This window comes from Callospermophilus lateralis, unplaced genomic scaffold (assembly GCF_048772815.1).
Source record: "Callospermophilus lateralis isolate mCalLat2 unplaced genomic scaffold, mCalLat2.hap1 Scaffold_98, whole genome shotgun sequence".
Lineage (NCBI taxonomy): Eukaryota > Metazoa > Chordata > Mammalia > Rodentia > Sciuridae > Callospermophilus > Callospermophilus lateralis.
In genome coordinates this window covers 977,933-1,000,994 of record NW_027517992.1, presented here as the reverse complement: position 1 = coordinate 1,000,994, position 23,062 = coordinate 977,933, and the positions used below count along the sequence as shown (strand labels likewise).

At 31.9% G+C, this 23,062-nt stretch overlaps 1 non-coding gene across 1 annotated transcript; it reads left to right on the top strand.

The window, feature by feature from the left end:
* Positions 1-22,682: 22,682 nt before the first annotated feature.
* LOC143641358 (U6 spliceosomal RNA) lies at positions 22,683-22,789 on the top strand. The gene has a single exon (XR_013155300.1). It is a non-coding gene; the product is annotated as a U6 spliceosomal RNA (small nuclear RNA).
* The last annotated feature ends 273 nt before the right edge of the window (positions 22,790-23,062 follow it).

Genomic DNA, 23,062 nt, shown 5'->3' with positions numbered 1-23,062 from the left:
TTAAGCTCTTCATAATCATATGCACAAGGAGATATGTTGTATGCATTTCAGTCAACCACTTCCTCAGATCCCCCTTTTTCCTTCTCTAAGGGATTATGAACAAAATGTTCATCTCATAGTGATAGTAATCATTATGTTCTCCATGAAATCAATTGCCCCTGAACATGATGGATCTACTTGTTACTCTTATGGTGTATCTATCTACCAAATGTATAGACCAGTGGTAAACATTCAAAATGACTTCACATGATGGAGGGGTCAGAACTAACTCCTGGCAGGTTAATTATATTGGGACCCTTCCATTCATTTTCTCCTTTGAACAGACAAAGGCAACTGACATATATTTTGTCATCTTGGCTTAACTTCTGCCATCATAAGAGTCCATGGGGTAATAAACAAATTCATCACCAAATAAAATTCTTCAGACCAACTAACTTCATATATAAGAAATATTGCTATGAATTTGTGTATACAGAAACATTGGTCTTTCAAGAATCCCATCATCCCAACTCCATAGAATTATTAAACAATCTTTGAAAAAATGGACTTGTAGTGTCAGTTTGACAGCACCCTGAAAGGGTATCATCTAGCTTATCAAAGGAGGCAGTCATCATATATTCTTTTAATCACTGACCTACATATGTTGATATTTTTCCCGCGGCCAGAGTATGGAGGTCAAGGTGATAAAAATGGCAACGACTGTTCTCTCTACTCTATCTACAAATAACAAATAACTCTCTTGTACTTATGAATCTTCTGTTTATTAAGACATACATTTCCTCATATCTTGGTTATTTGTTGATTTAGGGATTTTTGTTAGCTATGATAAAAGCATCATTACTTATGGCTTTCCTTATTTAAGTTTTATCAATTTTGATAAAGACACAGCTGGTCTTTTCTTCTTTCTTTCTTTTTTTCCTTATTACTTCTTCCCTTTACCATCTACCTAAACCCATTTCTTATTTCATTCTTTTGTCCTTCTTGTACTGTCCTTTTTCATAAATAGTGATTATTATATGAATAATAAATATTATATAATATATATTAATAAATAATATTTATATATTAATTATTAAATGTTTCAAATAATGTCTCAGAAAACCTATGGTTGTATTTTTTTCTCTCACATGTGGAAACTAGATAATTGTAATTATCAAGAATGTTTTTGATATTTACTTGCCAACTTGTTTCAATTACCATTTTAGAATTAAATAAAAAGTAAAGCAAAATAAATATATAGTTTTGCAAGATGAAATTACTTTTATCCTAAAACATAAAGCTAAATATTCTTAATAATCTTATGTTTAACTTTTTTAATATAAGAAAATTATTCATAAGTTGCTTTTCTCTATTACAATGAAAGAGGTTTTTTTCTAAGATATTGCACTTTTGACTCTTCAACCATAACACTTGCAAATTATTTTAACATCACTTTTGTCAGGAATTGTAATGTTGAAGCAATTTTGCACTACATTTTATTATTCAATAAAAATCTTCAAACATTCAAATAAGGTCATAAAAATATTTTCTCTAGAACTACATTGAAACAGAAGCAGTCATTTGAGTTAGATTTTGAACTATACATTCCATCTAAAAGCCTTTTTCTTGTTTTGCAAAAACTACTCCAAAAAGTTATTACTCAAGTTTTCTCCATGGAAATGTTCTTAAATTAGTCATTTGGCCATCAGAACATTGCTGAGAATTCTCCAGGGAGATGCCATAATGATTTTTGTTAGGCTTCAACTGAATACAGTGATTGAGAAACATTCGCTACCAAATTATTTGCTTTAAACTAAGTCAAAGGTAAATTTCTTTCTAAATTGAGTAATTGATGGAACTGTAAATCTGTATTAGGCTGTTTTTCTATCCAGTTATCCATTTCTTAAAAGTGGCTTATCTTTTTGAGTTTATTGAATTACTTCCCTTTCCACTTATCTTTTGTTATGTGCAAGTTACTATTTTAAACACTTATAAATATTAAGACAGTAAATAAACATACTATGTATAGAATAATTCGATGCAACACTTTTACAGATTAGGAAATTGAGGATTATACAGCTATTGTACCTTATCTAAGCTGGTAAGTGAAAGGAAGTGATAGATAATAGGTGGTAGAGTGAATCCAAGCTTAACCCTGAAGACTGTTCTCCTACCTCACATGATATACTTTGTCAGTGAAATATAAAATTAAAACTTAATTCAATTTACTTTACTGTTTTATATTTGGTAATATTTCATTAGTAGATATGTATGTTTGTTTATACATACAAACATGCACACACATGAATTCATACATACATATATATGCATATACATACATACATATATATGAAGATATATATATATATATATATATATATATATATATATATATATATATAATTATTCTGAAGTATTAGGTAACACAACCAAAAAACCCTCTAAAAATTTTCTTTAAAGTACCTTCTGCAGCTTCATGCCACTAGTGATTATTGTACAGTGTTTAATCATACTTAATTCAGCTTGAATTATTTTGATAATAACAGAGTTGCTATAGGAAATTCTGGTGCATTTCCTAAAGAAAATGTGGTATAGTGCCAAGCATTTTGACTTATTTCATATCATTGACTAATTTGTAACGAAGCAGAATTTCTCAATTACATCCTTTTACTTCACCAGGATTTTGTAACTGCATTTTCCTGTTGCAAGATGCTTTTTATTAAGAGAATATACTTGTAGAAGTTATGCAAAAATTTAACCATTTGCATTATCAGTGGCGAGAGTATGGACTGAAGCAATTACTCAGTTGAATTGCACGATGATTTCTTCTACATACATTTAATAGTATAAGCAATGATAAAACCTGACATTCACAGAGTGTTTTCTATGTTATAGGCACTGTTCTCAGAGCTTTTTCTTGGATGAAATCATATATATATAAATAATCATTTTGATGCTCAATATTATTAGTAAGTACTATCATTTTCTGTTTCTCAAAAAATTAATGAGTAAGGCAAGTCTTACAAGTAGAAAATAAGGGCAATTATCTGTTCTCATGGATAGATTAAACCCAAATTAATCTGTTGTCAACTGTTGAAAAAAAACTATTTTCATGCTATTGATTCAGTTTCATTTATTTCATTCATCCATTTAATATATACATATTATATGCCAAATACTAGAATACAGGATTCTAGGGGGGTACAACAACCAATCAATCAATTTTAAAAATTCTCTTCTCTCATGAACTTAATATTCTGAGGTTAAAAATAAATACCAAGCAAATAAATATATACTATGTCTGGTAGTCCTAAATGCTATGAAGAAACCAGTGTTAGGTTAAAATACAGAAAAATACATTTGGAGTTTGTCTCTTATATGAGTAGGTCAGGAAAAGTACGAGATTCTCTCTAACTAGTCGACACAGGTGCAGAGAATGGAGAGAGGCAAGAAAGGAAGCCAGGAGTCAACAGAATGTAAATACTCCAAGCAGAGGAAAAACTCATCCAATCCTGACATGGGATCATGTCTGATATGTTTGAAGAATAGCAAGGAGGCATGTAAGGAAGGAGGAGTTGGTAGAAGACATCAGGATATAGCCACTGTTCAGAGCTTGTGGCTGTATAGTTCATCAGATCAGTAGGGCACTAAATGACTTTGAATTTTTTCTGAGTGACATGTAAGGCACAAGAACATTTTCATCAGATCAATGTTTTTACTTGACTTTTATTTCAAATGGATTACGCTAGTTACTTTGTGGAGAATGGAGTATATAGGAATAAGAGTGAAAACAAGGACATAAATTAGGCTACTATACTATCGCAGGGGGACCATATGGTGAGACTGGACCAGGAAGATATGATTGGAAGTAGTTAAACGGTATAGGTTTGGCTATGTTTTGATGATAGACACAGCATCATTTGTCAATGAAGGAGTGCAAGAAAGAGTGAATTAAAGATAACTCCACAGTCACAGGTCTGAACAAACAGATGAATGGAAATCCATTCACTGAGATGGGAATAATTCTAGTAAAATAAGTTGTGAAAGACAAAATTAATTATATCAGACATGCTACATTTAAGATATCTATTTAACATCCAAGTGCAGATGACACACAAGCAATTAGACATATTAGTCCAAATCTGAGCTGTACATAGAAAATTTTGAATTGAATTATTTCATCAAAACCTAATGAGAACACAGAATAACTGAGTGTAGATAAGAAAAAGAAGAAATCCAAGAACTTAAGATGAGAAGGGGTCCAGAGAGACTGAAATAATTTCCATTATGGAAGAAAAAAATGAAAGAGAGAATGGAACATTTTTTATGAAACTTTGAAAAGTACCTTTAAAAAGAAGAAATGATGTATTGATATAATAAAATTACTAAAAAAATTGCCATTGGATTAATCTATATTGAGATTTTGGTGAATCTGATAGAAGGGGTCCCAGTAGAAAAGAGAACTCATTGAGGTGAAGTGAAAGCATAGACAGCAAGTTCAGATAACTGTAATTTTTTAGCAACTTTATCAATATGTTTTCTTTCATAAAATAGACAATAATTTTTAATTTTAATATAAAAAAGTGGTGCAGAATTGGAGAAGGACCTGAAACAGAGTATATATATTGAAGAGAGGTGGGTTTTCAAAACCAGTCAATTAATTATTATTTTTTAATATAAGAGATTTTGCACTATGTGCATTTGAAAGCAATTGTGTAAGACATGTTTGCAAAAATGAAAACATTTAAGCCTCTAGAAGAGATAGCATACAAGGTAGAAGTTGAGAGGTTAGCTTTAGCCAAAAGGAAAGGTAATGTTTCTCTAATATTAAGAGAGAAGTTAGCATGCATAGAGAAGCAAGTAGATTGTTACATTGGCTAGTGACGTTTTATAAAGTCTACTGATTGGTTTCATTTTTCTCTGTAAAGTCTACAAAAGGTCATCAACTAGCAATGCAAAGATAGGGGAGGATCTTTAAAAGTCTCACCTGAGGGGAACAATATGGAATAGTCCTTGGGAGAATGAACAGATTAGAAATTATGGTTTGGCTGCATAAAAGACCCATATGAAGTTAAAGGTAACACATTCAGAATAATACTAATCAGCATGATTGGCAAATTTTTAATGACAAAAGGAGGTATTAAAACAAATTCAGAGTGAATACTGAGTTGGATATAACCAAGTATAAATCGAGGGAGACTTTGGCCAAGGTATGCCATGGGACCGGGGACAGCAGAGAAATTGAGGGCATTCTATGAAGTGAAATAAGCCAGACATAGAAAGACAAGTAAGATCTCACAGAGTAGAGAGTAGAATGGTGGTGCCATAGGCTGTTGTGGGTAGGTGCTGGTGAGAAGTTGGTCAAAGGAGGCAAAATTACAGTTGGAGATATAAATTCAAGAGATCTATTTCACAGTAAGGTGACTCTAGTTAATGATGATATATTGTATGTGTGCAAAATGTTAAGAGAGGGAATGTTGAATATTCTCACGACAAAAAAAGATACTTAAATGAAATCGTGCCTCTTTTAGTTAGCTCATTTAACCACTCGACAGTGTTGTATGTATACAATGAATATGTGCAATTTTATCTGCCAGTTAAAAATAAATACTTAATATTTTTTGAAAAAAGTAAAAAAGAAAGAAACCTTGAATGTCTACTAAGGAGTGAGTAAAGTGGTGATATTATGAGGACTGTGAGCTGAGTAAGAATGGATGGAGATTCTACATCAGGGGAGGAACAGTGAATGCTGGGGGTAGCCATGTATAACTCAGAGATTCTGATAGGGTAAAATTATTTTATACTGGCCTTTATAAGTAGGGAAAATGTCACTTGCTGGCTTTCAGTTCAGACTCAAATGTACCTTTCTCTTTTGAAAATTTCTTTCTCCTAATATCTATGAGTAGATAGATTTCAGTGATTAGTATTAAAATTATGAAATTTTAAAAAGTATTTTTAAAAAGAGGTATACATTAGGTATAAATTCTATTTCAATGTTACTTGGGGTGAATGAATCTGTTTAGGTTGTAGGCAAGCAATCGGGTTTTGTGTGTGTGTGTATACATATATATGAGTATATACATATGCATGTTACATATACACAAAGAAACATGCATACATACACACATACATATATCAGTAAAAAATAAACAGACTTGGGAAAGCAGTAGGGTAACATGGAACTCAATGCAAATATTTTTAGTAGTTTCAAGTACCAGATTCAGAATTTATGCAGAGGAAACTTTTAGCTTGAATGAGTTAAAGCTTTTGGATTTGAAAACCTGTCTGTTTCTTAATATAATCAGATATGTGAGTCTCTGTAAACTTTCTTTGCTTTCAAAGGCAAACATAACTAATAATTTCTGTTAAGGTCTTGAATCGTTCCAACATCTGTTCTTGCTTTACTATAAAAACCATGTCTCTGATCTCATGTGTTGAACTACTGTATGTTTGCCACTGTCTATTTCCTGTGAAAAAATACATCAAACAATAATAGCTTTTGTTCCTAATGTTCCAACCACTAAAACAGCTGAATAAATAACATCCATGCTTTCATTTAGAATAATTTATTCCATGTACATGTTTATGCAGAGTCATTTGGCTTATTGGATGTTTCATCATTTAAAATCAAATCTCAGAATTTTAGACTACTGAAAACCCTGCTCTAATAGTTTCCTCATGCTTATAGTAATTCTCTTAACAGCATTTCCTTCCTAATTCATCATCTTATTTTGTGTATGGTTTGGTATATATAAGTAGAAGTGGTTAAAAATCTCCTTTATTAACAAAGTTAGAAGAAATTTCCATTGGAGGCCACACATTTTGCAAATAACATTTAAAGATTAAATAATTTGGCATTTAAAACATAAAAAGTAACTATGTTTGCTCTTTTGTTGCCTAAAGAAATAATAACTATAGATTAGTAATGATCTAAATTATAATACATTTTTTCTGAGCACAACACACTTCAGATGACTTAATGGTAGGCCAGGCAACACACAGCTAGCTTAACTTCCATTCTGAAAAATATCTTATTACATAAACTTTGCTAGCCAGACATGGAATAAGCTGTGTGCTGATTAAATAAGACAAATACGAACACTTTTTTAAAATCAAGAAAACCAGTTACTTAAAAATCAGTTCTAAATCATGTGCAGTGGCAACAGTTTGAAATATTTTTCAGCATGCAGAACTCTTCCACTCTTTTAAAAAAATTAAGAATTATGATTTAAATCTCTGTCACCACAACATTCCGTTGGAAACCAAACCCTGCAGTCAGTCATTCAGCTAACCAGTAGACCCAGAGTCTAATAGACCATCTGGAAAGCTCAGGACACCTAACGTTTTCAGTTTAATTCAGATATTGTAATCTGTGAGTAAAGTGATATCAACTGTCAGTTTTAAGATTTGAGTTTGGAACAAGGTCAATATTCCATCAGAATTCAGCTACTTTGAGGAGTAACCACTTTGTTGATTGTAGTATATTTTAATTCAGGATATAATGAGCTGTTTGTTTCTAGGGTTGTATAACAAAATACCACAAACTGAGTATCTTAGAAGATTAGCAATGTATTATCTCACCATTCCTGAGGTCAGAAGTTTGAAATCAAGGTGTCAGCCAGGCCATAATTATCCAAGGAAAAATTTATTTGGGCTTTCCTAGCTTTGGCGAGTTCCTTCACTTCTAGTAGCAATGACTACTGTCTTCACGTAGCATTCTCCTGTGTGCATGTCTCACTGCACCCAAAATGTTCCCTTCTCATAAGGACAGAACATATAAAAAATTAGGACTTCATTTTAACTGAATTGCCTCTGTAGACCTAATCTCCAAATAAGATGAAATTCTACAATACTAGTGGTTAGGTATCTTTTTTGGAGTAGGGGATTTTTGGGCAGGAGAATGTAACTCATAACAAAGTCTTTTTGTGTTGCCAGCCAGTTTTCTCGTAGGTATGAGATAGGTGTGTTTTATGGCTAAATTTTCTTCAGCAATGTTACACTAAAATTTTATATGTTTGTGATTGGTAACATGTAATTAGTGTTTTTTTAATAACCTTATATAAAAATGTTATTCACAACTAGAGTATTTCATAAAGAAAATTATGGCTTGGTAACTATTTCACAAATCTAGGGTTGTTTAGCTTGGAAGCTCTCAGAAGATACCACTTGTCTCACATCCAAGGGTGTGAATGGAATTTCTTCCACTAACCCTGACTCTCTGTTTGAGTCAAACCCTCAACCATAGTGGTGAGCACAGCTCTGGTTATTTATATCATTGTGACATCAAAAACTCTGATAGCTGCAAACAGCAATGTTTGATAGCTTCTCTGAAAGTGTGTGCTTAAGTTAATTTCTTATCTTTTTTATAACTTGTCAGAAGACCAAGAAGGATCTCAAATATTCAACGTGGTTTCATAATATCACATATTCTTTTTCCATTCTTTTCTCTACAATCAAAAGCTGATTTTTACAAATACATTACTAATTTATTTTAAAACAGTCCACCACAGATAGTTTAACTAACTAATGGCTTATATTTATTTAATTTGAAAATAATTGCTATGTTTACTTGCTACCAATTTCTCTAAATTTTTTCTAATTCTTAACTTTGTTCAGACACAGCTTTCTTTAAAACAATGACTTGCTCTATCATGTTCATTTTCAAGAACAATTTTTTTTTAAAAAAAGCTCTTTCATCTTCATGGAGGCATGTAACAAAAATGTATATATTTACATTATGTAAACATGCTGTGAGACAACTTACACATTACTAAAAGATTATGCAAACTTAGATATTTAAACAGATCCACCATTTCACATGGTTTGTTTTGTATTTAGGTGAGATAAGTTCAGATCTGCACAGCAAAATTCAAATATGTAATTTGTATTGTTCACGAGATTCACCATAAAGTACACTAAAACTCCAAAAGGTATTTATACTGCATAATTAAAACATTGTACTCTTTGTTGAATACCTTTGGCAGCCACTGTTTTATTCACTGAGTTCAACTTTTTTGGATTCCACCTGTAAGAGAGATCATACCATATTTGCTTTTGTGTACTTGAATTATTTTGCTTAGCTTAATCTCTGCCAGATTCATTCACATTCCTGTAAGTGACAAAAGAATTTTGTTTCTTTTTAAGTTGACTTAAAGAACATTTTCTTTATCCACTTGTCTGTCAATGGGCACTAAGGTTTATCCCATGTCTTTGCTATTGTGAATAATGCTGCACAGAACCTGCAAGTACAGATATCTTTTTGACAAATTTATTTCATTTTGTTTGCATATATTTACTCAGAAGAAGAATTGAAATTCAACATTTTTTCATGATAAAGACTCTCAATAAATTAAATGTAGGAGGAATATATGTTAACATAATGAAAATCATATGTGATATACCCACAGTAACATCATACTCAATGGTGAAAAGCTTAAAGCTTTTCTTCTAAGATCAGGAACAGGACAAGGATACCCAATTTCATCACTTTAATTCAATATAGTTCTGGAAGTCTTAGCTTAGGTAGAGCAATTAGACAAGAATAAAAATAAGCATCAAAATCATAAAGAAAGTAAAATAGTTTGTTAATGACATGATCTTATGTATAGAAAATCCTAAACATACTATTAAAAAACGGTTAAGGATAATAAAGGTACTCAGTGAAATTATAGGATATGCAATTAACATTAAAAATCTGTTATGTTTTTAAACACTAGTAACAAACAATCTGAAAATAAGTTAATAAAATATCCCAATTATTATGCCATGAAAAGGTAAAATATTTAGAGTTGGGTGCATTCACACAGGCCTGTAATTTCAGAGGCTTGGGAGGCTGAGGCAGGAGGATTGCAAGTTCATAGCCAGTTGCAGCAACTTAGGGAGACCCTGTCTCTAAAAATAAGTCAGGGGTTGGGGATGTGGCTTAGTGATTAAGCACCCCTGGGCTCATTCCCTAATAACAAAGTAAAATAAAAAATTTAGGAATAAATTTAACAAAGCAGATGAAAGACCTATACAATAAATACCATAAAATATTGATGAAAGAAATTAAAGCAGATACAAATTAATGGATAGATCCTGTGTTCATGGATTGGAAGAATTAATATTGTTGAAATGTTTACACTATCCTAATGGGTCTTCAGATTCAATGCAATCCCTATCAAAATTCTAATATAATTATTTATGTTAATAAGAAAATAATACTAAAATTTTATGGAGCCATAAAGATTTAGAATAGACAAGGTGATCATGAATGAAAAGAACAAAGCTAGATGGACAAAATTAAATGTAATAAAATACAGTAAAACACTGTGCTCTTCTGTAAGGGATGTCAGAATGCCATATGTAAAACAATCAGTCTTTAAAGTGCTTGTCAGTGCATTCTGATATTTTCTATTCTTTTTCCAGCTTATGCATTTCTATTTTCTTTTAGATTGTGGTAGTCCCCCCTAATCTATGAACAATATATTCCAATGACAGAAACTGTGGGTTGTACTGAACCTTTTGCATACTATGTTTTATCCTGTACACACCTGTGATAAGCTTAATTCATGGTTCTAACACCATAAGAGATTATAGCAATAATAAAATAAAGCGATTAATTTAATAATATAAGTTATATAATGTGGTTTCTTTCTCTCTCTCTCTCTCTCTCTCTCTCTCTCTCTCTCTCTCTCCCAAATTATCTTACAGTTCTTTCAGCTTTAGCTGCACCCCAGCTCTTTTTATCTTTTATTTTGAGACAGGGTCTCACTAAGTTGCATAGGGCCTTGCTAAGTTTCTGAGGCTGGCTTTGAACTTGTGATCCTTCTGCCTGGGCTTCCTGATCTGCTGGGATTACATGTGTTCACTACCACACCTGATGGGTTTATTCTTAAGTGTTACTTGAACCCAAGTACTGTGATACTGCTACCATTAGTCTGATGACCAAGACAGCTATGAAGTGATTAACTGGATACCCTGTAAGTAATGGATACGCCAAAGGGATGATTCATATCCTGGGTGGGATGGTGTGTGACAGAGAGAGATTTCATTGTGATGCTCAGAATGGTCTGCGTTTAAAAACATATAAATTGTTTCTTGCTTGAATTTTCCATTTCATATTTGAGCATGGCTAACTGAAAATTGAAAAGCAAAATTTCAGGTAAGGGGAAACTACTCTATTTTGATTTCTTAAAAGTTCTAGACATAATGTATTAATGATAGTTTATAAATCACCACTGAGTAACTATTCATGGATTGAAAACCACACGATTACATTATATGCTCTGAGAATGTTGGATTTGGTGACGTTATACACGCACAGACACACACACACACACACACACACACACACACACACACACACTGTGTAGAGATACTGCTGTCCACCTGGTACTCTACTGGTCAGGAATGCACATTTGCTATTGTGCCTCATTACTTCTGCAACATAGTTCAGCATGGTTCTAGATTAATATTGCTTTCCTAGTGAAAAATGTCCCCTTTGTGGAATAATGCATTCTATCTATGATCCTCAAAAGCATCTTGGAGAAGGGCTGAAATTCAGCTTCTCCATATTTTTCTCTCGACCATATTTCATTTCATTGACTCAAGAAATATTCATGGAACACTTCGTATATGCAGGATGCTATGCTAAACATTGACATTTCATCAGCAAGTCAATGTAGACTTGAGCTGTACCCTCACTGAGATTATAATTAGGTGAGGGAAATTAAAATATGTATTTACATTAAATAATGTAGAATTATAGCATTTTATGGCATGGATAACAGAGATACTCTGGTTTCCAAAATTCCTCTCCCTGCTGTTTTCCCCTCCTCCCACCTTCCTTTTCCCACTATATGTTCTCTGTGTTAAAGTACCACAGGTGTACTGCCTACCACAGCTCCCCTCCAAAAAAGGAAAAAAAAAATCAATGTTGATCCCACAATATATACAGGCACACAGATAACATATTACATTGTCTTTTGGTAGCGGGTAAGGTAGGAATGTAGGAATATTGGAAGAATGAAAGGAAGGAAGGAAGGAAGGAAGGAATTAGAAAGGAAGGAAGGAAGGAAGGAAGGAAGGAAGGAAGGAAGGAAGAAAAATTCTGACTTATTCACTGAAAACTCATTTCCAAATACAGACTTGCAATATAATTCATTTGAATTTGAGGATTTCCAGCAATGCCATTTGATAAAGCAAAAGAACAGCCCCACAATTTTCATGAAATCAATTTTCTTTGATACATGAATATTGTCTCGGAGGGCAGAGATCTGCACCTTTACTTTTCCTGAGGCAGGTAGAGCCATGCAGATTCATAGGACAAAACAAATTTGCAAAGTTTGTTCTTTCATTTGAACTGATTATTCCTTATCAAAATAGATTCTCTTTAAGTTTCACTCAGGCTTTCAGTCAGGGATGGTTTTCTTGAACAGTATTGGCAGGAGGCTTTGACTTTCTTTTGGATTTTCAGCTTTAGTGTCAGGTTGAGTATGGAGTTGATTAAATTATTCTATTTCATTTCTAAGATACCATTTTTAAATGTCAAATCATTGCTAGATGCTGGACCGTTTATTGAATTTTAAAAGTGTATTTCAGCCTGCTTTTAAAGAAAAAAATACTCCCTAAAATATTGAATCAATAGGGTCTAAATGATGGACATTTATGCAGTTGCATCAGTTGTCTGAAAATAAAACCTATGATACAGATGTCTCTTGCAAGATGTGAACCAGTGGTAAAAGGAAGGGAAGAGGAGGAGGAAACAGTGGTTACCATTTTATTTTTCTTCAGCAGGTGCCATATGAATATCACCAGTAATTCTGATTTGCAGTGGTAATATCTTCAAAATGAGTTTTTAGGAGGAAAAGTGCATTTAGTGTTAGAGGTATAGATAGTTTGTAAAAACTAAAAGTTAGCCTAGTAGCACACTTAATATATTTCTCTGAAGAGAGCACCCTGCCTAAATGGAAATAGAATCCAATGTATATTTTATTTCATATATATGTTTTTCAAATCCGTCAACAACAGTTTGATTACAGGGTTTCTTCTCTCCTTTAATTCATAAATTGTCTCCAAACAATTAGAAAATGTAAGATTAGGAGTTAAAAAAAGACGTTTAGTTAAACATTTATCTATAAATCACATAAAATCACCAAATAAAAGCAAACGAAGCATTATATTTTTCTGTGTAAAAACATATACGTAAAAAAGCATATGATGTTAAGCCACTTAGCAGTATGCCTAAGTATTACTTGTAAGAACACAGGATGGAATAAGGTTTTAGGGCTGTAAGTTATAGGTTCAGACTAAAGTAACTGCTATTTGATAATAGTTACATGCTCTTGGGTAGATTACTTAGCTTCTCAAGGCCTAAGTGTCTTCAATTTTGAAGTGTACATAAAAATGGAAGAATTCATTGCAAAAATAAAAAGGCACTTAATTAAATAATTTACTTAGAGTACCTTGTCTGGTACCTGATTATCAAAAAATAATAGTTCTTTTTCTCGTTATTTTGAGATTGTTCAGAATTCACTTCTGATTTAAACCTAAGTGTGGAAGACCAGAAGAAGAGTTATACACAGTACTAATTATCACTGTTCATTCTCAAAGTTATGTTGTGTGTGAAAATAGAATTTTCCCCCTTATGTTCTTACCCAAAGGCTCTAAAAAATCTAATATGTCTTTTATTCCTGTAGCCACTTCCATCTCCCCAGGGCCAGTGCTACTCTGTGCCCTCCAGGAATGATGTATTGCTCGAAGTTACATTTCAGCAAGTTCTTATAACTTTTCTTCTGACTGCTCTGCTTCCTGTGACTTCAGCTTGCTACCCAGAATCCTATTAGATATTCTTCTATCATCAATTTTCTTCATGAATCTAGCTCAGTGGATCTACTTTATATCAAGTAATGTTTAAATACTACTGGACTGATTGTGTTAAAAGATTCATTAATCTTGCCATTTGATATGAATAAATGGCTCTAAGGTATTATTATTTTTTGTTTGGTAAGGTGTTTTTTTTCTTAAAAAATCTCAGCATCATTCTGGATTTGGAGATCTACAGAATACCTAGTGGTAGTGGAATAAATCTTTAGAACTTAATGATACTGACTCATTGGAGTCAATATTAAAAGTTATTTAAATATCTGAGTAACATTTCTGGTAAGTACAACTCTTACTTAAAATTGAGAATTATTTAGTGTTAAGGTCTGTAAACAAGTCAGGATGGCACCTGGTATTTTGCCAGAGAAATGTTAGAGTCTGTAAACAAGTCTGCATGGTGCCTGGCAAAATGCCAGAGGGAGTGGTTTTGAAGTAACAAAAGCGAGCCATTAAGTGTGGAGATTCCTTATTGGTTGACTGCTGTATCTATTTTATCCTAATTAGATAAGCTGTGTAAAATGTATAAATACCGCTCTTATTCTACAATAAATGGCTTCCACTCCTGCTGTATCAACGTACACAAGTTATTCATCACCCCCTGGTTATTTTGCTGCAGCTGGACTGCGGCAGTTTAGTGCTATATTTAAAACTAACTTGGTACAAAGAATCATTGACCACTTACTATGGACTGAATTGGGTCCCACTCTTCAATCAAACTTTTATTATAGCCCTAACTCCTAATGAGACTGCATTTGGAGATAGCACTTTTAGAAAGTAGTTAAGATGCAAAGAGGTCATACAAGTGAGGTTCTAATGATAGGGTTAGTGGGATCATTCAAGAAGAAAAGCTCAAGATCTCTTTATCACTCCTTGCCATGTGAACAAAGAGAAGGCAGCCATCTGCAAATCAAGAATAGAGTCCTCACTAGAGGTATAACCCTGATGGAAACTTGGTCTTAGAAAAGATTCATTCTTCACAACTGGGAGAAAATGCATTTCCCTTTTCTAAACCATTCAATCTTTAATATTATGATAGGGTTTGCCAATCTGAATGCTATACCCCTTTCAAATTTTTTAGTTCCGAGTAACTTGCTTGTCTTCGATTTTCTTTATCTAGCAGCATATTATTCAAGCATTTGGTGCTTAAATTGTGGAATTGTTTTTAATATATACTTCTACATAAGAAAAATCTCAGTCATGGAGATTCTTATTCTGTTCTTTATGACCCATTACACTTTAGGATTACAATAGCCTCATATATACTGTTATGTATCATCATTGGCAAGACAAACTAGCTTAAAGTTTAGAAAAGATATACATAATTGTTTCCAAATTATAAAAATGAATGCTGTAGTAAAAGTTTAAACTGTAGAAATATTCACAATTTGTAATTTGGTAATCTTATTTGGGACCTTTATTGAAAAAAATAGCAAAACATAATAAATATTCCATTTTAAAAGTTTATTCCAGTGTTACTTGTATTACTGAAGAAGTGAAACCAAACAAAGTACTGTATAATTAGAGAAAACTGGACAAAATCATGGGGAAAAAGAAAATAAAAAACTAAAGGATTGATTTTCCTGTGATTAGATTAGAGGTATTTTTGTCATGTTCTCTGTTTTACCTGATATCATCCAAATGTTTTCTCAGTAAATTTATATGCGTACAATATGTGTATATATTTCTTGCACCATTTTTTAGGAAACTAAATAATCATTGCCTAAATAAATTCAATGGTGTCATCATTTATACATATGGTAACTACAATTTAGTTCTAAAAATAAGCCCTGATATATAAATGTTTATCTTTTGTAAAGTTTTAGTTTAAAATACCTGGAATCTCTAAAAATAGTGAGGGTTTGAAATGACCAAAATGATTAAGGAACTTTAAATTTATTCTCATGCTAGAAAATTGAGCAAGTATATCTTCAAAGTAATAGAATACAGTTGACTCTCTGCATGACTGATTGCATCTTCATCCTGTAGCTATAAGATGTAAACACTATGAAGACTGTAAGGATATAAAATGTCAGAGAAATCCATAGCAATAACAAAGCCATTGCTATGTTACACTTTTCATAAAATCTTTAATTATCATATCAACATAAATACTAATGAAATGTGAATACAAATTTAAAATTAACTAATGAAATACAGTTGTCCCTTTTCATCCACAGATTACCAACAATAATAACAAATGAATAAATTAGTATTTTCATCAAATAATAAAAAGATTTGTTTTCAAAGACTGCTGAATTGAAATAAGTCATTCTGAGATTTGCTCAAAAGTAATCATGTTGGACTTATGTATAAATTGAGCACAAGTTTTTGCATTCTCATTACTTAGTAAAAGAACATTTCCATGCCTTTTATTTAGTTTAATGAAGACAAGGTCAACATCAGATCTCTTCTACTGAGACATAGTACACTAGTGTCACTGCAGTAAAAGAAAAATAAATATTTTTGCACATTGTATATTTAATATTACTAAAAATTAAAAATTAAATTGATGACCGATTTGCTGAACTAGTTATTTGGGTACTGAGATTTTCTTTATATATATTTAATGTGATATTCTCAACAGAAACTCCACATGCATATTTTTCACTTTGTATAAGTGAAAAGAATTTGCACAAAGACCAGGTATTTATCTAAAGCACAGATCTCACTTTATATTCAGATCACATAAATTGAGGTTAAATGATATTTGGAATAGTGTTGAGAATAGATAACAAGAGTTTGTAAATTGTTAATAATCATGTTTCCATAATGTGACTTTGAGGCATGGTTTTAGAACTGGATCAAAGTTAAAAAGGGAATTCTCACTCAACCAATCCTACCTTAAATTCGTATATACTCAAAGGACTCAAAATTTAAACTATCCTATAATTTCTTGATTTTTATTTTCAAATTAATAAATAAATCAGTATATAATCTCAGTTTTTGAGATAGTTGTGTTTGCTGATTGCTTTATATATAGCATCTCACCTAACCCTCCCAAAAGTCATAAAAGAAGATTGAAGTCTCAATTGATATGTAAGGAAAATAATTCTTTGAGGAAATACACAACATATTCAAGATTAATCTCTTAATAAATTATAGTGTCAGCATTGGCTTTCCATTGTGATACACTGTAGAGTCCATTCTTTGTGGGACTATTTTTCTATATAGCAGAATATATGTCTAGTAATCTAGACATACAAAACATTCCAAGTATAGAATAATGCATGCATGTGTGTGTTTAATGTTATTTTTTTATGAAGAATATATAGATGTTTTGATATCAAAAAAATTAAAATATCCAAAGAATTTTATTATCCATATGAAAAATACACCAATAAATTTAAACTATTGCCGCCCCATGACTTAATTGGGTATTTTATTCTTCTATTGCAAAGTTGAGATAATTGATTTTCTAATTACACCCTTTACATGTTCCATTTCTCACATCCATTCATTGCTTATGACATTTAAAAATCTAAGGAGAATGAAGAGAATAAAGTATTGGAGGAAACATAGGTTCTCTGCTCTACTCCATTTGTTATGTGTTCTATCTTTACCTTTTCCTTTGTCTTATTATATACAAACAGGCTTGTAGGGAAAAATACCAACAAATGTTTTCCCTTATTTTTTTGTTTTTATTTCATCATGCTCCATTTTCCACAATTTCCAATCAGTTTAAAATATTACTTTCTACTTTGCTTTCCAGAAATTTATAAGTCCGAAGGGCCACAATGTGGCACCAAAATGTGAGGTCATTAAAATATATTTGCATTTAGCAATGCATGTGGTTTACAAATCATTAAATAGACCTGGGTTCAGTAGTAAGAAATCTTCCTAACAGAGATATATGGGAAACATGTGACCCATAGTTACTACCTACTTATTTCCCAGTGGATTTTATATAGCATAATATAGCATAGGAATTCTTCCTTGCATAGTGAATGGTTATATAAGCTTCTCAGTAACAATACATTGGAAAAGGTTATTGGTTCTCACTTGAGATTATAGAGGTCTGCCATTGAAAATATCTTTTTTTTTCATGATCTTGATCACACCAAAGCACAGTAGAGTCACATTTTAAAAAAATGATTAGAATATTCTAAAAATCCAAATTCATGACATTTTAGAATAAATGGTTATTCAAAATAACAAAATTTTGGTATTTTGTAAACAAGAACATTTTCTGATTTAATCATGGGCAATTTTTTCTTATTTCTCTAAAGAGTTAAATATCATTTCTTTATGAAGGATGGTATTATTAATGTTTTTGATAATACTTACATAAAAATGAACACAGATTGATCAGTTGCTTGAAATGTGATATTATAAATTCTTAAGCAATTAACAATAATAGATCATTTAAAGAGCTGTGCCTTTAGGAATAACAATTTTCAAACATTTCCATTTTTTCTTTCTTTGGAAAAAGAAGTGTGCTCTTATAGAATGTATAAATTTATTACACATTTTCAAACCTTAAAAACCAAATGTTGTACCAATAACAAGCCTTCTCTCTGGGGTTAATTGCAGTCCGTGAAACTTATTACTTGTGATTTTGTCGCCAATGGCGAAATATAGAATGTTGTATAAGTTAAGATTTTTGGTTATGACTATGGGAAATTTCTCCATGATGAATAGGATTTGGGGATGGCAGTCAAATATAAACCTGACTGTTTTCTTCTAAATTGAAAAAATAAAATTCAATATGTGCTGAATTTGTCCTTCAGGTTTGTTTATCTCAGAGACTGTACATCTTAAACAATATGGGAATTGTAGTAATTTTAGAACCAGTGTAGATAAATTTACGAGTTAAATCACAATGTTTACAAAAGAATATATAGATCAGTGCATCTTACCTATACCAGATGCTGGGAATCTGGGCAGTAGGCTATTAATTATAGTGGGCAATTCTTTGGCCTTTTTCATATTGACTCAATTTTGCTAAATTCTTTTTCTAAGTTTCTGTCTTTCTTTTTCTTCCTTCCATTCTTTTCTTTTTTTCTTTTGGTAGCATTGGCCTATAATATCTGGTCAATATAAAATTTAGTAACTATTCATTTTCCTTTTCTTTTCCAAGTAGATTATCTAATAGAAAACATCAATAATATATTCCACCATTGCCCCATATACAGCGAGGCAACATAGTCTTCTAAGATAAATGTACTCTTTCCCATAATGGAATAGTGGATTTTATACTCATTTTTATTATATTAATATAAAAGCTTTACTTAGGTACAAGGTTATATGGCATTAAACCTGTATGTAAACTGTTACTATTACTTACAGTTTTATACAGGATAGAAAAGATCTGGATTAGGTAATTGCAAATAAATTATTATTGGCACATAAATAACAAGGGGAACAACTGATAACTCATTAGTTAAACTTGACAAATAATTACAGAATAATTGCAGCTCTCATCAGCAACTGTTATAAGCTGATGAAAATTGTTTCAATAGAACATGTATAAATCTGCACTTTGTTGAAACATCTGCAAACTGTGGTAAACACTTTTAGTGCATAGGGCTAGAGGCATTTTTGAAGTGACTTTGAAAATGTTCAAGCCAGTAGTTTTTTTCCTTCACATTTTGTTTCCGATAAACTTTTCCTTTTTGATTCTTCTCTCTTTTTTCTCTTTCTCTTCTCCTTATTTTTCCTCTTACTCTTCCAATCTATTTTTATGAGAATTTTAAACACAGTACATGTGGTTCACATCTTTAAACTCTGAACCTAAAGCTCTTATATCTTTGAATGTAATTTTTATAATGGAATAGATTTTATAATTATGTAGTAAAAATGAATTCCCAAATCAAATCCAAATATGTAATGATGTTTTCTATTTGGACATTTTTCTCATCTAAGATTCAGACATTCATTGACAAATATTTGTTGAACACAGGCTATATACAAAATACATGAGCTGTAGAATTGAAAAAGAGATCAATTTGTATCCAGAATTAATTTAATTAGATGGACTGTGTTCAAACTCCAAGTGATTTAGTTAAATTTTTCATAATTCTAGGTTATACTAATGGCATAACTAATACTTTATAATTGGAATAAGAATGCATATGAAGTATAGAGATTTGGAATAGAAACCAACCTTGAAACCTGCCTTTTTCATAAACTCCTTAGGTAATCCCTGGCAAAATTTTCTTGGCTCTAAACTCTGAACAAATTATTCTTTCTTCCATCTCAACTTCTACCAAGTGAGTTAAGGTGCTACTCTCTTTTATCCAGATGCTACCTCACAGCCTCCTTAACACAGTAGCTTCTGCCTCAGCCTCTGCCCATTACACTCCATTAAGCACAAAGTCAGAGTAATTTTTCAAAAAAAAACACAAGCCAGATTACACTGCAATCTTAAAACTCTCCAGTGGTTAATGCACTGACAGTGAATGCTGAGCTCTCTACCTGTGAGGCTGCTATCTAATCTTCCAAATTCACAATATTGAACTCAAATTTAGCTTCACTAGTCCTTTCTTTTGCTTGTGTAAATCCAATTATTTTGCATTTTAAACTCTATAAATTTTCATTTTTATCTGTCTAAATGATATTTCACTAACACCCTGTGCATATGATTTTGTACCTGGGGTCAACTTCTTAGCTCTAGACTTAAGTTCTATCTCATCAGAGAACTTTCTCTTTTCCACACAGTCTATGATCATTCTTCATAAACTCAACAAATATTTATTGAGTACCTGTGAACTGAGTCCTGGCCAGTTAATCTATATCATATCACTAAGCTATTAATTCCTTCATACATAAGATAATTGTTATTTATGTCATCTACGTATTTATTTACTTATGTATTCTGTCGTTTCACAAGTTTTAACACCCAAGAGGCAAATTTCTGTTGGTCTTATCCATAGACATGTCTACAGGCCTAAACATAGGGTCTGGCATTTTATAAGCACTTAACAAATATTTTAAATAAATGAATGATTTCAGAAGATTTTTTGAGAGGCATTATGTGTCAATCATTCAGAGTTGCTTAGCACACAGTTTGTGCCATCAAGATTGAAGGGAAGCAAATAAAAAAAGAATTTATTCATTCAACAAATATTTTTTAAACATCAAATAAGCATCCTCTATGTCCTATGTGAGATACTAGCTGAGAAGTTATGAATAAAACATAACTTCAGTCACAAGAAATTGACATCAAGGAGAAAAATTTTTTTTATGGGCATGCACTTAAAATAGGTAAGAGGGTAAATTTTATATTGTGTGTTTTTTGACAAAATTAAAATATTAAAAGATTTGTTACATTTAATTATATTTGAGGCACATTCTTTGATAAAGAAATACAAGTGTCTATGAAGTTGCTTAATAGAAAGATTTGAGAAGAAAAAAGATAGAAACAGTGGAAATTTATTGTTTCACTGTTCTGGAAAACAGAAGGTTCAAAGGAGAGTTTTGTTGAAAAAGTTACCTTTATATGGGAAATGAAAGACAGGAATTGCCTGATTTAAGACAAGCATAAAAATTCTAGGCATAGTTTCAGACTTTTAAAAATGGAGTCAGAGCAAAGGGCACATTAGAAGACTAAGAGGAGTCTGAAGGATTCACTAGTGATGGGATTGCATGATGCTGCAGGGTGGGGGATTCTGAAGACACAGTAAATTTAATTTGGGGTTTTAAAGGATTTTCTGAAGGAAAAGTTACAGAATCTGAGTTGAGCACTGAGTGTGATTAGGGAAGGTGAAAAAATTTACTTCATATTATCCCTGCCAATCCTCTGGAAGAAAAACATGCTTTAAAAAGTGTTTCAAAAATGGAGTTTAGCTGGAAGTAAAAACAAGGAAGGGAATTACTGTCAGAGAGAATCAATGGAATGAATACAGGGCTTTTAAAAAATCTAATAGTACACATTTCCTTCTTTCACTTAAATGAAAATGGCAATGAAAATCATGATGGACATATAATCATCAAATAAGATGGTGCGTGTATCAGCTGACAATGTCTATCATAATCACAAACTGGATGGCTCAATCAGTGGAAATTTATCATTTTACTCTTCTGGAAAACACAAGTCCAAACTTCCAGGGTTGTTTCCTTCTGAGCATTGTAAGGAGAGAAAATGTTCCAGCATGCTCCTTGGCGTGTAGGTTGACATTGTCTTCTTGTGTCTCTTTATATCATCTCCCAATGTCAATTTTTGTGTCTACAAGTTTTCCCTTCTGATAAGGACCCAAGACATATTGGAAAAGGTCCTACCTTAATGATCTTACTTTAAATTTATTATCTTCTTAAAGATCCTGTCTTCAAATAATATGTTATTCTAGAGGAGAAGCATGGGAGGATTAGATGAACTCTAGATAGGGCAAAGGGGTGGGAGGGGAAAGAAGGGGGTATGGGGGTAAAAAAGAAGATGGAATGAGATGGATATCATTACCCTAAGTACATGTATGAAGACACTAATGGTGTGAATGTATTTTGAGATATGAAAAATAGTGCTCTATATGTGTAATATGAATTGTAATGCATTCTGCTATCATGTATAACAAATTAGAATAAAATAACTTAAAAGAAAAAATTGTAAAAAAAAATCAGATTGCATTCTAAGTTACTGGGAATTGGGATTTCAATATATAAATTACAGGGGAATATAGTCAGCTTATAACAGTTTGTCAAAGTGTTTTTTTGAACAGTAAACTATCAAAAACAAATTAGCATTCACAATACTACATATTTCACTGGGTAATTGCAAGGATCCAAGGTATTGCTTATGAATACATGATTTCAAGGAAAAAATGTATTCTTAAGACACTTATGAATGTGAAAATACATTCATAGGTATGGATTAAGATTATTAAATGTTTTCAAAAGACATTGATCAGGTGCTCACTTTGGCAGCACATATACTAAAATTGGAATGATACAGAGAAGATTAGCATGACCCCTATGCAAGGATGACATGCAAATTCATGAAGCATTCCATAATTTTTAGCACAGGAATTAAAATCAAGAAACAATGAATGGGATGGATTCAAACTCAAAAGCTTCTTCTCAGCAAAAGAAAGAATCAGTGAAGTGAATAGAGAGCCTACAGAATGGGAACAAATTTCTAGAACATGCACATGAGATAGCGCACTAGTCTCTAGGTATTTAAAGAACTCAAAAATCTTAACACGAAAAAACAAACAAACAAACAATAAACTCAATTAAGTCAATCAATAAATGGGCCAAGGAAATGAAGATACACTTCTCAGAAGATGAT